We start from the raw sequence: 9,586 nt of genomic DNA on the forward strand, positions 1-9,586 counted from the left end.
CTTCAACAACGATTACCAGGAAATTACAGTAATTTGGCTTAAAGCTATTTCCATGATTTGGTTGATCTTTCATAAGATCTTTGTAACAGCGTGTCAATTTCAGTAAACTGTTGAAAACATGATTTAATTAAGACGAAGCAAGCAAGATATTCAACTACTCATTTGGAACGTCAAGTAAGGAATATTTAACATAATTAAACATGAAGGTAGAAGCCGAACAATACATGCAGCTGTAAATTAACACAAATTGTTTCACAACAGAGACGTTCGTGTGAATTATGATACAATTACTGTGGTTATATTAACACAACAATTTTTGCTATCTACAATACTAAGAAACGATTACCAATTGTGGTGATAGTCATGATTTTATAAAGTTGTTGTTATTGTTGTTTTGAATCAAGCACAAAGCTACTTAATGGGCTATCTGTGCTCTGCCCACCACGGGTATCGAAACCTGGTTTTTAGCGTTGTAAGTCCGTAGACATACCGCTGAGCCACTGGAGGGGGGCGATTTTAAAAAGTGTTTCAGAAGTAGAACAAGACGGAAACAAACTGTTCTTTTTTCTAAGGTAATATTTAAAATACTGTTTTTATGCAGTTTTATTTTTCATTTATTTCACGAAATGCTCGACCTGCAATTTTGTCACACCAAACATGTTCGCCCTTTCAGTCATGGGGGCGTTATGTACGGTCAATTCCGCTGTTCGAAGAATTGACGGTGGGTAGTGATTACTCGATGCCTTCCGTCTAGTCTTTAACTGCTAAATTAGGGACGGCTAGCGCAGGTAACCGTCGTGTAGCATTGCATAAAATTATAAACAACCAATTTCAAGAAATGACTTAATTTATTAATGCTACTGCGTGTATGAAGAACGAGTACAATTTAACGTAAAGACTGACAACCAATCAACACACTTATGTTCTGTTTTTTAGCCTACAATGATAGTATTGTTTTAACTTGAAGTTGTGTTTCTGTCAACCGGAAAAACCAAATACTTACTGCAATAACATTTAACTTATATAATAGCTAGTGTGTGCCACGTAACATTGCGCATTATTTCTCGAAATAGGAGAAGTCATGAAAAACAAAATGCATTTATCCAGTTCGAACAGTTCGATTATTGTGTGCCCATCACAATTTTAGTGACGAGAATGAAAATGGACCGTGAAAACTAAGTGCAGTGAGTGTTGGTTTAAGAGGCCTAAAATAAATACGTTGTGTGGGGTCAACTAGTCTAGAGAGCCAAGAGCAGAAACTTTATCATGAAAGTTAAAGTAATGATTCAATTTTAAACTTGAATTGCTTCTGAATTAAGCTACTTTCTATAATACAACCAACATTTTTAAACACGATAACAAACATATTTAATCAACATAGACACAAAGCTACGAAATTAACAAATGTTTTTCAAGTTTTAATGTTTATACGTTTAGTACAGGGTGGCCCGTAAGTTCCTACCCGTCCATATGTTATTATGTTATATTCAATTATGCATGTATTTGTTTCTTTTATTTACAGAGAAATATGGCCGATGTAAGCCCATTTACACTTAAGAGCGTATTGTGCATAATATTATGCAGCGAGAATGAGGGACAGCACACAGATACACTGGATACATAAGATATACGGATGGGTAAGGACTTACAGGCCACCCTGTACATGGACTTACAACATTAGGTTACTTTTGTTGCTTAGCGAAGTGACAAAAGTAACTGTTGGAACACAGTGTTAACAAAACGCACAGACTTTTCTCTACATTTAAGTTGTTGATCTAACTGATTTTTACCAATAATTATTCTATGAATACATCATGAATTCATTTTATGAAGGATCTTAATTTTGATTGGCTCATTGAGGAATTTAACGACGTTTGATGGTCTCTTTGGAGATCAAGTTTGATTTCGCAAAACTTATATATTTATTTCCATTAGTTATGAAGTGTGATGTTAGTGTATACTATGGGGCGGGGTAGTAGTATTTGCCCCGTCATATTTTAATGGTTGTACGGTAGTATATAATAATGAACACATTTTAAACACTACTCTCAAAATGCGAGATGGAGAACTACAATACATAACATACTTACTAGTAAATATTTCTCTTGAATTAGTTAGCACGAAGATCACTGGTTCTAGCCAGATACACAAAGGTTCAACAATAACAATTAAAATCAGAAACGAAACCCAATAAACAGTCCTCTTTCAGAAAACGACTTTTATTCGCCAAAGATGAAGAGCGAATAACCATTGTGCGCATGACAATAAGCACGCTACTGAAACGTCACGAGCTTCTAAGAATGACGTAAATTGTGTAATCGCTTCAACAGTGTATGACTGAAGGTGATGCGTCAGTGAAGGCAGAACACGGATTAATATTTCACGTAAACAGAGATTACTGACTTCCGTTGTCAAAAGTTTATATTTCTGTTGAAAAAAGGAGGTACCAAATTTGTGACTCTTTTTTTTTCAATGTCTTTTCTATGTACATACTAGGTAACGTAAATGCTATTTTCTGTTGCAATAATAAAATTAACTAGGCAACAATTATTTAATACTAAATAACGTATACATTTCATTCTGGGTCATATTGACGAGCTTGAATTACTGTCCAATATCCAAATGATTTCTCTAGGCTTAGGTTTAAGCCAATGAACAACGTTACCTTCGGCCTGGAAGATGCAGGGTAAATATTTGCCTTATTTTGGGGAAAAAATAGCGATTTCAACCCCAAGAAATACGTTAATCACTGATTAAGAATCAAAAGCCCATACAAGCTATGACGTATTTGCCAGTAGTTGTTGCAATCCAAGTAACTTTAAAAATTTTCTTCTGAAGTGATTATTTCTGATATCAGTGTACACAAAAATCATTAGCCCCAAAATATGTGTTTTTTTTTCTTATTGCAAAGCAACATCGGCCTATCTGCTCAGCCCACCGAGAGGAATCGAACCCCTGATTTTAGCGTTGTAATCCGGAGACATACCGCTGTACTAGCGGGGCAGCCCCAAAATAATAATATCTGAATTAAATATATATATATATATATATATATTAAACATGTAAATAAAAACTTTGAAACCTATATAAATTTTGATTTCAAATCATTTTCATTCATAACTGGGAAATTTATGGTACAGGTTAATGCTGTGATACAGCTCTAGATTTAGGAACTGGTGATTGGGATTAGAGTGTGTGTTTGTGATTTTTTTCTTATAGCAGATCTACATCAGGCTATCTGCTGAGTCCAGCAAGTGGAATCAAACCACAAATCAAATCTGTAGACTTACCACTGTACCAGTGGGAAATAATCGGGATTACCATCTGGAGGATATAAATAATAGGTTTCCCACCATGATGAACAGCTGTCCAAAATGACATCACCTCTTGTGTGTTCCCTGTGGTAAAGACAATCTTCTCTCATTTGTCCTTCGGGCAAATGAGCACGAATCCTGCTACCAGCTTCGACATATCGGAAGGAGGACTCGTCTAAAAAGATGACATTTCGCTAATGTCCTAACTGTAAATTGGCTTGCAGCCTTGCCCAACTAACACAGTGACGGCAGTGAATTTCGTTCATAATTTATTATTTATTTTTATTTCTATTTCACATTTGCTTGCTAACTGATCTGAATATTACAAATCTATTTTACTTTATCAACACTCATTACAGCTTAGGCCCGGCATGGCCAGGTGGCTAAGGCATTCGACTCTCGTAATCCGAGGGTCGCAGGTTCGAATTTAGAGTATATAGTAAGTTAGTTTGAGAATTTCGCGCAAAGCTATCTACGCTAGCCATCCCTAATTTAGTAGTGTAAGACTAGAGGGAAGGCAGCTAGTCATCATCACCCACCGCCAACTCTTGGGCTACTCCTTTACCAACGAATAGTGGGATTGACCGTCATATCATAACGTCCCCACGGCTGAAAGGGCGAGCATGTTTGGCGCGACGGGGATGCGAACCTGCGACCCTCAGATTACGAGCCGCACGCCTTAACACGCTTGGCCATGCCGGGCCTAAACAATATTGATCCAGAGATGACACGAACACGTAATATGCGACTAGCGTAAATTCGCATTTACGAAAAGAATTATCATAAACCCATTGATAAATTATCGAGTTGCGAAAAATTTATGTCTTTTTACCAATGCGCTACTGCTATTGTCATGTGGTCATTTCTACAACCTAATCAGCTGTTCCTAGGGATGACCGTCTCCCCCTCTCATTCATTAACACATTCTCATGTTGAACACGTTTTGTGCATCGCTCGTTGTTATTTCTTTGTGTTTTTTGTGCCCTAATCATGACTGGGAAAAGGCACACTGGTGCTAAAATGGGTGAACCTGCTGAGCGCACTAAAATAGATCTAGAGATGAAACTGAAGACGATAAAGAAATATAAGGATGACAAAACTTATCATCTATTGTCAATGGACTTGGACACGACAGTGAGAGATGCTGAACGGATTAAGAAATATGTGAAAGAATCTACACCCTTAAAGTCTACAATAATAACAAACCAGCAAACTGGTGCCAATAATGAGATGGAGAAACTGCTTATCTAATGAATGGAAGACCAGATTAATAGGCGCGTACCATTAATCCTTCTGACGATACAAACAAAGGCGCGAAGTCGTGGTTGGTTTCGCCGTTTAAGAATCGTGTTTTCATGATATTAAAGTGAGTTGTTTCCGGAAAAACCAAAAATCAGTGAAGATGGTTATAGAATACAAGTTTAATATAGATGAGACTGGTCTGTTTAAAAAAAAATGCCTGATCGCACGTACATTTAAGTTGAAAAGAAAACAATGTCAGGATTTAAAACAGCAAAACACAGACTGACTTTTACTTGGGACCAATGCAGCTGGTAACTACAGGTTAAAACCACAGCTTGTGTATCACTCTGAGGACCCACGCGCGTTTAAGGAAATCAGTAAGGTAACGTTTCCCGTTTATTATCGTCCCAATCCAAAGGCGTGGATTACTTTTGCTTTATTTGAAGAATGGTTCTTTAATTGTTTTATCCCAGAAGTTGAGAAATATTGTTTTGAACATGGTATCCCATTTAAGACTTTGCTTGTTATCGACAATGCACTCAGCCATTCAACTCATCTCGATGATTTTCATCCGAAAGCCAAAGTGGTCTTTCTTCCACCAAACAAAACTTCCCTTACCTAGTAGATCAGGGTGTGAGTGCGAATTTCAAAATGTGTTATTTACGCATAATTTTCAGCAAACATTGGTTGCCACCGAGAACACTGATAAAACGCTCAGAGACGTTTGGAAATCATACAATATTTATCAAGGGATTCTTAACGTTGCAAAGGCACAACAAGAGGCCACGCAGAATTTTTTTGAATTCTGTGTGGAAAAAAAAATATGTTCTTAGTTCATGCATAGCTTCAATGATGTTGAGAAAGATGAGACCTACCAAGAAGTTACAGAAAAATCTGCAAGGCTTGCTGAGAAGCTGGATCTGGAAATCGACCAAAATTACATAGAAGAGCTAATTGAAGCACATGAGAAAGAACTTTCTGATGAAGATCTCATGAAATTACAAACAATGAATGTTCAAGCAACCACTCAGAATGAGCCATCTGACAAGTTAGAAGAAAAACAACGGAGTTTTATAACGAAGGAAATCGCACATGCTTTCCGGGAGGCGTGGCACAGTTCGAGGAAATGAAGCCCAATGAAGCTCTATATGAAGCTCTTGGGAAATATCCGACATAACACTCTCCTTTCTTGACAGTGACATACAGACACAAGACGACTATCTGACCCCTGGTATACATTACAAAGAAATACCTTCACATACGTACCTTGGACATTTCGAAACTTCCCACTCATACAGTAACAAAAAGTCAATACCTAACTTACAGTTCCTACGGCTGTGCAAACTATAAAGTAATGGTGATGATTATAAACCTAAATCCAATGACATGAAAACTAAAACACGGTACCTTAATTCTCTAATCCTAGATGCAGCCAACAAAGCTAGCTCATACAGCCAGGTGTAAACATTCATCCCTACTGGAAAAATATACACCGATCGCATTCAATTTATGCTAACATATCATCACACCAAGATGATCAAAGATATCATACTAAACAATTACACAATATTTACTGACGACCTTGTCGCTAAATCTCTTTTCAAGGACCCATCCATTGCTTCTTACAAATATGACAAAAATGTAAAAGAAGTCCTGGTGTACAGTAGCCTTGAACAAAAACAAAATTATACAACAGTCATTCATATCACGCATGTAAACGTAACAGGTGTGTCACCTGCTCAGATATAAACAACACTACACATAACTAGGAAAGAACACAACTTGCGACAAAAGACTCCTTTACATTTACCACTGAACGTATCATTTCCAGTATAATTTGCAAAAGGTTTGCATTCGCTCCTTGTCGGATTTTTGGTCTTGTAGACCAGGGAGGATCAGGTTCTCTTTGGCCTCTTCCTCCATTTTTATTTCTGTATCTTTGAATTTGACATAATTTATACAAAACTATTAATTACACTATGTAATACAAATTTTGTTCCTGGATAGTATGTGTTGTTTCTTAATTGCTTATGTTGTAAAAGTACAGAAAATGGCCATTATTCCCTTCAAACTTTGCTTTTGTGACCTGGATAATTAAATTTAGAAATTAACGTATTTTTTATGTAAAAACGGGCAAATTTGCATATAAGGTCTGAATAAAACAACATATGAATCAAAATTTACATGTATTTATACTTAAGTTATACAAAAATGTTTAGAAGTGAGTGTTTTTTCGAGATTTGCGACTGTAATGTAAATCACTTTCAGGTATCAGCCCCTAAATATAGTCTCCCATCATGCTTTCGTTTTACGCTCCCAGGTCACAAAAGCAAAGTTTGAAGAGAAAAATAGGTCTTTTTCATTTACTTTAGGCATGATCAACTGGAAAATAACACTTTCCGCCTAGGAACAAGAAAAAGTAAAATTTTTTTAGATAGTGTTATCAGTGTATGTTCTCAAATTACTTCACTGAATGGCTTATAATTATTTATAATTCAGACTTTGGTTATGAATTACTTGTTTTTCTATGATTTTTTTACTTTCTCACAATGAATGTTTTTGTCATTCTAAATTCTACATACACCAAATAAGTGTACATATAACACAGTATGCACATATTAGTATAACATATAACACAGTATGCACGTATTAGTATAACATATAACACAGTATGCACATATTAGTATAAACCTTAATGCATCATTTCTTATGTCTAAACTCATGAACGTTTCTAGAATACTTAATATATCTACTTTTATTTTTACTTATTTTTATTATTTCATTATAATGATTACTTCTGCAGTGCTATTGGACTTCGAGCTTACCTGGACCTACTGAGCTAGAGAACCTTTCGAGATACAAATGGGTCTATGGCTTAAAATGTAGTTAATTATACTTTCACATAAATTACTAGTTAGACTTCATTACAAATACTGGGAACAATTTTTGCAAAAGGTGCAATAGTTTATACGTTGGATTAACTCCCCTTCCCCCGACTTGGTAATCGAGAACATGAACATCTAACCAATGTTAAACTGCAGAACCAAGACACTTACAGGCAAACTTTTCATCATCAGCAACCATACTGTTGAAGACTTTTCTATTCTTAAGACTTTTTTGTGCTCCAATAGACATTCACAAAAGAGAATGACAGAACAGGATATCAATCTATAATCTGGGAACCCTATTTGTCCACTTTTTGTTTAAATTTTAATTACTGTCTCCTTATGCTTTTCGTGACTTGTAATTTTATGTAATAAATGTAATTTTGCTTAAGAATTTCACACTCAACATTTCAAATGTACGATCTGACAAAAAAGTGTTAGCTCGAAATCTGTTATTTTAATTAAAACTATCCTAGAGCTAAATGCATAAAATTTAACATTAAAGTAAAAATATCGATTCAGTTTTAAACTTCGTTTCTGAATTAAGGCATTTTCCGTTATATCACCAATGCTTTTAATAAATAAAATAATCTTTTTAATCAACGGAGACACTAAGCAACGAAATCAACAAATATTTTTCGTTTTATTGCCGATACATTTCATTTTATACTATCAGTACAGTGTCTAACAACAATACTAGGTTATTCATTTGTCCCTAAACAAGCGACAAGACATAAAATAAAAGCCATTGTTGGAATATACTGTTATCAAAACACACTTGCTTTTGTTTGTATATTATAACTTGTTAATCTCATTGTTTTTTACTGATAATTATCCTACGAATACGACTGCAATTTTCTACCTATTTGCTGGGCAAGCTTGATTGCGTAAAATTTATTTATTTCAGTTAGTTATGAAATCTGAGATTAGGGTATGTTATGGGGTGGGGATGATAGTACTTGTTCAATCAATTTTGACAGGCTATATACGTTAGTCAACATAATATTTGGTGTGACGTGACTCCACCTAAATGGCTGGTATAAAACAAATCAACTCTGTTCCAAGGTTTACACAAAAGTGAAGAATTTCTTTCCATTCATTGGGAAACACGGGATTTCCCTAATTTTCCTTTCCGTAAACCAGTGACCTCACGAACTTCTAAACAGTGCCAAAAGAATCCTCTCGGCCTCGAGGTTTGCACACATCTAACACCTTTCCTCAATTCCTTGGGATATTTCTCGAAAGTGCACGGCAAATTTGGCATTGATTTACATAAGCAGGAACGTCGAGAGACAGCACTTGTCCGGAGACAAACATCCTCACATCTTCATCGAGTCCCCTATTCTCTCTTTTTAACATTTTAAAAGTTTTTAAACTATATTAAATTAGGACCGTGGTTTGTTTTGCATTTCGCGAAAAGTTTGTTTTTGTTTTTGAATTTCGTGCAAAGCTACTCGAGGACTATCTGCGCTAGCCGTCTCTAATTTAGCAGTGTAAGACTAGAGAGAAGGCAACTAGTCATCACCACCCACTGCCAACTCTTGGGCTACAAATTTACCAACGAATAGTGGGATTGGCTGTCACATTATAACGTCCCCACGGCTGAAAGGGCGAGCATGTTTGGTGTGACGGGGATTCGAACCCGGGACTCTCGGATTACGAGTGGAGTATCTTAACCACCTGACTATGTCGGGCCTCGCGAAAAGTAATACAAGGTCTATCCGCAATACGACAAGTTCACAAACAAGGCAAAATCATAACAGCAGCCGTTTTGAAGTGACAGTATTAGCGTAAAAAAACAATAAAGTATATATATTAATTATCACTCTAATTATTATTTCAACCATTCTTAATTACCATATCAAGTGTTATACCTAAAGAAAAGTAAAAAAAAAAAGAAGAAGATTTTCATGATTATGTGAAAATATAGCTGAAATGTGTTTTGTGAGCAACAAGGCATAACTTGGTTCTATGCGTTTTGGTTTCTGACCAGTTTCCCCTTTGCCTACCCCTGTCGGCGGGCCTGTATATTAGAATTTAGAGCACGTAAATATAATAGTTCAAGCATTAAATCTGCATGATAACGGACTTTGAGTGAAATCCAAGTAATAACATGGATTTCACTGAGATTAGCGAACATTAATA

General features: G+C 35.9%; 1 protein-coding gene across 2 annotated transcripts in view; it reads right to left on the reverse strand.

Annotated features, from left to right (window-relative positions):
* LOC143229743 (phospholipid-transporting ATPase ABCA3-like) overlaps positions 1 to 2,261 on the reverse strand; it is an 89,509-nt gene extending 87,248 nt beyond the window's left edge. The window contains exon 1 of one of the 2 annotated variants that reach the window (XM_076462495.1): positions 2,091 to 2,261. The gene's annotated coding sequence lies outside the window, so the exon portion shown is untranslated. The remainder of the gene's footprint in view (positions 1 to 2,090) is intronic. The other variant, XM_076462496.1, reaches the window with a different exon arrangement.
* Between the last annotated feature and the right edge of the window lie 7,325 nt (positions 2,262 to 9,586).

The sequence above is a fragment of the Tachypleus tridentatus genome, chromosome 10 (genome assembly GCF_004210375.1).
Source record: "Tachypleus tridentatus isolate NWPU-2018 chromosome 10, ASM421037v1, whole genome shotgun sequence".
In the NCBI taxonomy this organism is placed as follows: domain Eukaryota; kingdom Metazoa; phylum Arthropoda; class Merostomata; order Xiphosura; family Limulidae; genus Tachypleus; species Tachypleus tridentatus.